This window comes from Oncorhynchus tshawytscha, linkage group LG26 (genome assembly GCF_018296145.1).
Source record: "Oncorhynchus tshawytscha isolate Ot180627B linkage group LG26, Otsh_v2.0, whole genome shotgun sequence".
Taxonomy (NCBI): Eukaryota; Metazoa; Chordata; class Actinopteri; order Salmoniformes; family Salmonidae; genus Oncorhynchus; species Oncorhynchus tshawytscha.
The window spans coordinates 51308409-51315996 of NC_056454.1; positions in this window are offsets into that span (position 1 = coordinate 51308409).

A 7588-nucleotide genomic window follows, 5' to 3' on the forward strand; every position below is an offset into this window, starting at 1 on the left:
AGAGTTGGCGGGGAGAGCCACATTCCCACTGGGCCTGTCAATTAGACTGGAGAGAAAGAGAGGGGAGAGGAAGAGGAGGAGAGGAAGAGAGGGGGAAAACAAAGGAGAGGAGAGGAAGAGAGGGGGAAAACAAAGGAGAGGAGAGGAGAGGAAGAGAGGGGGAACAAAGGGGAAGAAGATGAGAGGAAAATAGGAAGAGAGGAAGAACAGAAAGGAGGAGAGGAGAGTAAGAGAGGGAGAGAGGAAAGGAGGAGAGGAGAGGAAGTACAGAAAGGAGGAGTAGAGAGGATGAACAGAAAGGAGGAGGAGAGTAAGAGAGGGAGAGAGGAAAGGAGGAGAGGAGAGGAAGTACAGAAAGGAGGAGAGGAGAGTAAGAGCGGGAGAGAGGAAAGGAGGAGAGGAGAGGAAGAGGGAGAGAGGAAAGGAGGAGAGGAGAGGAAGAGGGAGAGAGGAAAGGAGGAGAGGAGAGGAAGTACAGAAAGGAGGAGAGGAGAGTAAGAGCGGGAGAGAGGAAAGGAGGAGAGGAGAGGGAAGCGGGAGAGAGGAAAGGAGGAGAGGAGAGGAAGAACAGAAAGGAGGAGAGGAGAGGAAGAACAGAAAGGAGGAAAGGAGAGGAAGAGAGAGGGAGAGAGGAAAGGAGGAGAGGAGAGGAAGAACAGAAAGGAGGAGAGGAGAGGAAGAACAGAAAGGAGGAGAGGAGAGGAAGAGAGGGAGAGAGGAAAGGAGGAGAGGAGAGGAAGAACAGAAAGGAGGAGAGGAGAGGAAGAACAGAAAGGAGGAAAGGAGAGGAAGAACAGAAAGGAGGAAAGGAGAGGAAGAGAGGGAGAGAGGAAAGGAGGAGAGGAGAGGAAGAACAGAAAGGAGGAAAGGAGAGGAAGAGAGGGAGAGAGGAAAGGAGGAGAGGAGAGGAAGAGAGGGAGAGAGGAAAGGAGGAGAGGAGAGGAAGAACAGAAAGGAGGAAAGGAGAGGAAGAGAGGGAGAGAGGAAAGGAGGAGAGGAGAGGAAGAGAGGGAGAGAGGAAAGGAGGAGAGGAGAGGAAGAACAGAAAGGAGGAGAGGAGAGGAAGAACAGAAAGGAGGAGAGGAGAGGAAGAGAGGGAGAGAGGAAAGGAGGAGAGGAGAGGAAGAACAGAAAGGAGGAGAGGAGAGGAAGAACAGAAAGGAGGAGAGGAGAGGTAGGGATTCATATTTTCCTGAAAATCTCCCAACTTTCAATACGAGGAATAATTCTTATCCCCAAAGTCCTGGGAAATGGGAAAGTGCCCATTTAAAACATTTAAAGACAAGATATGGTCACTATTCTGTTCTCCAAAAATACGATTGTCACTGCGCCACCTGTCCGTCTTGGTGGTGCCACTATGTAAAGATTTCACAGCAAGTAAAACTGTTATTTAATAAATGGTAGAGTAACTTTTGATCGCAAATGACATTGTTGTGAATTGCGTAAAAAAAGGTTGTTCATAAATTCTGATTGTTACCATGTTCCCCAGTTAATTCAGCAGTAAGCCTAGGCTATTTCAACACAGAGCGTGATCAGGACCCACAGAGCACACCCCGAGAAGGCTATAGCGTTGTCAAATCATACAAACTTTGTAACGGCAGTCAAACAAAAGTCAAATGACAAAAGTTACTTTGATTTGCTAAATAATCTTCAACAAATGACATATCTCCTATTTGGAAAAAATGTAGTTGATGGGGAGATGAAGATTGGAAATAGTTGAAATATCAAAGTATCTTAACGGGGAGATGAATTCTCCAAAACTTCACCACACACAAAACAACGGTTAAACATTACATCCCGTAACTGTCATCAGTATAATGATTTGATTCACCTTGTGACACGTCAGGCAGCACCGTGCAATCTGGTGTTTGTAGTGTGGAAAACAAAACCAAGTGCATGGCATCCTTTCAAGTCCAGTTAGCTTCACGTCGTCAATGCATTCTTGCAGAACTTGAGTTGACTGCATTTAATTTCCAACTTTTATCACGCTTTTGTTTTTTTTTGTTTTTTTACTGATAATGGCCGTAGCTTAAATGGCTTTAAAACATCATGAATCAGACACTTTTCCTTGCAATTTTCCGTCATTTGTAAAAATGTCAAAAAACAAGAATTCCATGTTGATGTTATTTTTTTATTTTTTTTATTTCATTCATTTTATATTCAGGCTGTTACGACATTTTGAAAAAGTCAAAGGAGATGAATAGTTTTTTAAGCAACTGTACATCATTCAAGGACCCCCCCAAAAAAAGGCATAGCACCAACCCTTTACTTCATTAGAAAACAGTCATTATTGACTATTTTTATTTCAAACCTAGACTTTCAAATCTCTTATTCCCTAACATGGGGACAATTGGGGAACCAAAACACTCCCCAAAAAGAAGGAACAAAAATATGAGAAAAAATGTTGCTTTTCTTTGCCTGTTGTTGCTCTGGTTCTGTAATAGTCACAGTTGAATGCAACTGTCTCAGAATCCCACAGGTCTGACCTTTCTAACAGTACTAACCAGGTAATTGTAAGACTTATAGTTTGAAATGTATTTCCTGAAGGTATTATAAAGAGCCACCAGAGGGCGCCAGAGTTTAACAAGTTTAAACTGATCTTTGTTGAGGATGCTGGAGCCGTGATAGATTTCTGTTCGTTCATTATTTCCATGGATTACTATGGACTTTAGCAATCTCAGCAAAACCTAAAAATATAAAATTGTGGTTTTGAGTGTGTGTGTGTGTGTGTGTGTGTGTCCCAGCTAGTACACAATGTTCTGAGAACCATATGTTTCTAGGGCTTGGTGAGAGTGTGGTTGTTCTGTGGTTATTTTACAAACAATCTTCCCACAATGTTCTGGGAATGGTGCAGGGTAGTTGCTTGTTTTAGGAACATTCTCAGCACATTTAAGGAACTTGTCAAAAAACACATTATTTTTCTCCAACTGGTTTGTTCTCAAATAGTCCAACAGAACATTTAAGAAACAACATGTTTTTCTGTGGGAAATTTCAGGACTTCAGTATAAAGTTTACTAAGAGGTTACCTCATCGTTCTATTTAAAAAGTCCCGGTCTCAAATTGTTCTGAGAACGTTTAAAAAAAAAACGTTCCATAAAAAACCCACAAGGAAACGTTAGTGAGGTTCAGAGAACGTTCACAGAATGTTATTTAAAAACATATTGCATTCTGTTCTCAGCGTCAATCAAACTCCTGTCTGTCGAGCATCTTGTTGAGTGTGTTCAGGTGTGTTTGGCCGCGCACCACTGATTGGCCACACCGGATCTTAAATGAGTGTTTGTTTCGTTTGAAATGGGGTCCGTTTGAATAAACCAAAACGAACAGCTTCGTACGCTAACGCCATCCTTGTGGCACAGTGGACTAAACACATGGATAGAAAACAGAAGATTATGATTTGAATCTCACTGATGTCACAATAAAATAAATACATGTTTTTCAATGATTCATGCTTCAGGAAATGAACTTCCATGTCTGTGCTTGGAGTTCAAAACAGATCAACCAAAACAAGCTGTCAGAGTTATTAAATGTCTCATTGAAACATTCAGTGAAACCTTTAACTCTTGTGCTTTGCTGGAAAAGAAAACGACATCCATTGTGCTATGGGTCAGACTGACCCGCACAGTTTAAACACACTCAGGACAGACAAAGAATCAATTAAAAACAGACTAAACTTTATTTTTGTCATGTCATACCTTTCAGATAGAAGAAATTTCAAGAATGTTTGATTTTAAAAAGTCTATATTTAATAACTATGAGTTAAACACATTTGCCTTTCTCAAGGCAAATGTATATTGTACTGTACTGTATACTGAGCTAATGTATATTGTACTGTACTGTATACTGAGCTACTGTATATTGTACTGTACTGTATACTGAGCTACTGTATATTGTACTGTACTGTATACTGAGCTACTGTATATTGTACTGTACTGTATACTGAGCTACTGTATATTGTACTGTACTGTATACTGAGCTACTGTATATTGTACTGTACTGTATACTGAGCTACTGTATATTGTACTGTACTGTATACTGAGCTAATGTATATTGTCTGTACTGTATACTGAGCTAATGTATATTGTACTGTACTGTATACTGAGCTACTGTATATTGTACTGTACTGTATACTGAGCTCCTGTATATTGTCTGTATACTGAGCTAATGTATATTGTCTGTATACTGAGCTAATGTATATTGTCTGTATACTGAGCTAATGTATATTGTACGCGCAAAAAATGTGGGAAATTATAATAGGAAAGGGAAGATTAATCTCTACTACAATGAGACAACCGGTGGGCCAATGTGCACAACATTTAACTTCGTAACATTAGCTAGCTGTCTAGTTGGACTATTTTACATTAATTCTTCTGCATTTGTGTCCCAACAGGAGGAAAATATGTTCCCAGAGAATCTGGAGTCAGGCATGGATTCAGTTCACTCTGGACCATTAGAATCTGGAGTCAGACATGGATTCAGTTCACTCTGGACCATTAGAATCTGGAGTCAGACATGGATTCAGTTCACTCTGGACCATTAGAATCTGGAGTCAGACATGGATTCAGTTCACTCTGGACCATTAGAATCTGGAGTCAGACATGGATTCAGTTCACTCTGGACCATTAGAATCTGGAGTCAGACATGGATTCAGTTCACTCTGGACCATTAGAATCTGGAGTCAGACATGGATTCAGTTCACTCTGGACCATTAGAATCTGGAGTCAGGCATGGATTCAGTTCACTCTGGACCATTAGAATCTGGAGTCAGACATGGATTCAGTTCACTCTGGACCATTAGAATCTGGAGTCAGACATGGATTCAGTTCACTCTGGACCATTAGAATCTGGAGTCAGGCATGGATTCAGTTCACTCTGGACCATTAGAAACCTTTAGATAATAATAAAAAGATAATTTTGTCTTTGGTATGTGAAGTTTGTAAATGCAAATAAAATGATGTCACAACGATGTCATCAGTCAAATATTTTAAATGTGTATTAGCCAATTCACTCAGGTTACACACAACACAGATAACATGAACTAAAATTGGGGGAAATTGTCAAATGAATGTATTGAAAATGCCTAAAATGTATTTTTCTGCTCACAGGGCAGAGTGGTGCTGGTAACAACTGGGCTAAAGGCCACTACACAAAGGGCCCGGGAGCTGGTGGACTCTGTTCTGGATGTGGTGAGGAAAGAGGCCCGGGAGCTGGTGGACTCTGTTCTGGATGTGGTGAGGAAAGAGGCCCGGGAGCTGGTGGACTCTGTTCTGATGTGGTGGAAAGAGGCCCGGGAGCTGGTGGACTCTGTTCTGGATGTGGTGAGGAAAGAGGACTCTGTTCTGGATGTGGTGAGGAAAGAGGCTGGTGGACTCTGTTCTGGATGTGGTGAGGAAAAAGAGGCTCTGTTCGAAAGAGGAGCTGTGACTGTTCTGAGGAAAGAGGCCCGGGAGCTGGTGGACTCTGTTTTGGATTCCAACAGGGATTCCAACTCACTCCCTCCCTGGGTGAAGGCACAGGATCCGGCATGGGAACTCTGCTGATCAGCAAAATCCGTGAAGAATACCCGACCGAAATCATGAACACTTTTACAGTTGTGCCCTCTACCAAAGTATCAGACACTGTTATTGAGTCTTAAAATGTTACCCTCTCCGTTCACCAGCTTGTAGAGAACAGATGAACAGACTTATTGCGTAGACAATGAAGCCTACGATATCTGCTTCGTGTACCGTGAAGCTGGACGAGACAGAGTTCACTGAGGCAGAGAGCAACACGAATGGCCTGGTGTCAAGAGTACCAGCATTACCAGGACGCCACAGCTGAGGAGGAAGGAGAGTTTGAAGATGATATAGGCTGAAAAGACTAACACCTAACATCTTCATTTTCCTTGGTTCTGTTGTCCAGTTCTATCAGTTTCTGTTGTCCAGTTCTATCTATAAGGTTCTGTTGTCCAGTTCTATCAGGTTCTGTTGTCCAGTTCTATCAGGTTCTGTTGTCCAGTTCTATCTATAGGGTTCTGTTGTCCAGTTCTATCAGGTTCTGTTGTCCAGTTCTATCAACAGGGTTCTGTTGTCCAGTTCTATCAACAGGGTTATGTTGTCCAGTTCTATCAACAGGGTTATGTTGTCCAGTTCTATCAACAGGGTTATGTTGTCCAGTTCTATCAACAGGGTTCTGTTGTCCAGTTCTATCAACAGGGTTCTGTTGTCCAGTTCTATCAACAGGGTTCTGTTGTCCAGTTCTATCAACAGGGTTATGTTGTCCAGTTCTATCAACAGGGTTCTGTTGTCCAGTTCTATCTATAGGGTTCTGTTGTCCAGTTCTATCAACAGGGTTCTGTTGTCCAGTTCTATCAACAGGGTTATGTTGTCCAGTTCAATCAACAGGGTTCTGTTGTCCAGTTCTATCTATGGGGTTCTGTTGTCCAAATATATCAACAGGGTTATGTTGTCCAGTTCTATCTATAGGGTTCTGTTGTCCAGTTCTATCAACAGGGTTCTGTTGTCCAGTTCTATCTATAGGGTTCTGTCGTCCAGTTCTATCAACAGGGTTCTGTTGTCCAGTTCTATCTATAGGGTTTTGTTGTCCAGTTCTATCAATAGGGTTCTGTTGTCCAGTTCTATCTATGGGGTTCTGTTGTCCAGTTCTATCAATAGGGTTCTGTTGTCCAGTTCTATTTATAGGGTTCTGTTGTCCAGTTCTAATTCTTGGTTCTGTTTAACACCACCTGCTTTTCTGTGATATTCTGTCCATATGAACGTTGCATTTGGTGTGTTTACCAAAACACATGGTCTAAGCCTAATGATTGGTGTGTTTACCAAAACACATGGTCTCAGCCTAATGATTGGTGTGTTTACCAAAACACATGGTCTCAGCCTAATGATTGGTGTGTTTACCAAAACACATGGTCTCAGCCTAATGATTGGTGTGTTTACCAAAACACATGGTCTCAGCCTAATGATTGGTGTGTTTACCAAAACACATGGTCTCAGCCTAATGCTTGGTGTGTTTACCAAAACACATGGTCTCAGCCTAATGATTGGTGTGTTTACCAAAACACATGGTCTCAGCCTAATGATTGGTGTGTTTACCAAAACACATGGTCTCAGCCTAATGATTGGTGTGTTTACCAAAACACATGGTCTCAGCCTAATGCTTGGTGTGTTTACCAAAACACATGGTCTCAGCCTAATGATTGGTGTGTTTACCAAAACACATGGTCTCAGCCTAATGCTTGGTGTGTTTACCAAAACACATGGTCTCAGCCTAATGCTTGGTGTGTTTACCAAAACACACGGTCTCATCCTAATGCTTGGTGTGTTTACCAAAACACACTGTCCCTAATGCTTGTAATAAACACTAGATATTCAGAGGTAATAATTTATTACATTTAATTCAGTAGAATGTGAAATCAGTATTGACCACATCAAGCATTTTACACAGGTTTCTGTAATGTCAACCTAGAATGAATTCTCAGTTGTATGTTTTACCTTTTCTGCTGACTGGTTTACAATGGATGACTGCAACTGTGTCATTGAATATTGCATAAAGAACAAATAAGGTGTAAGGCAGAAACAAATATCACCTAATACTA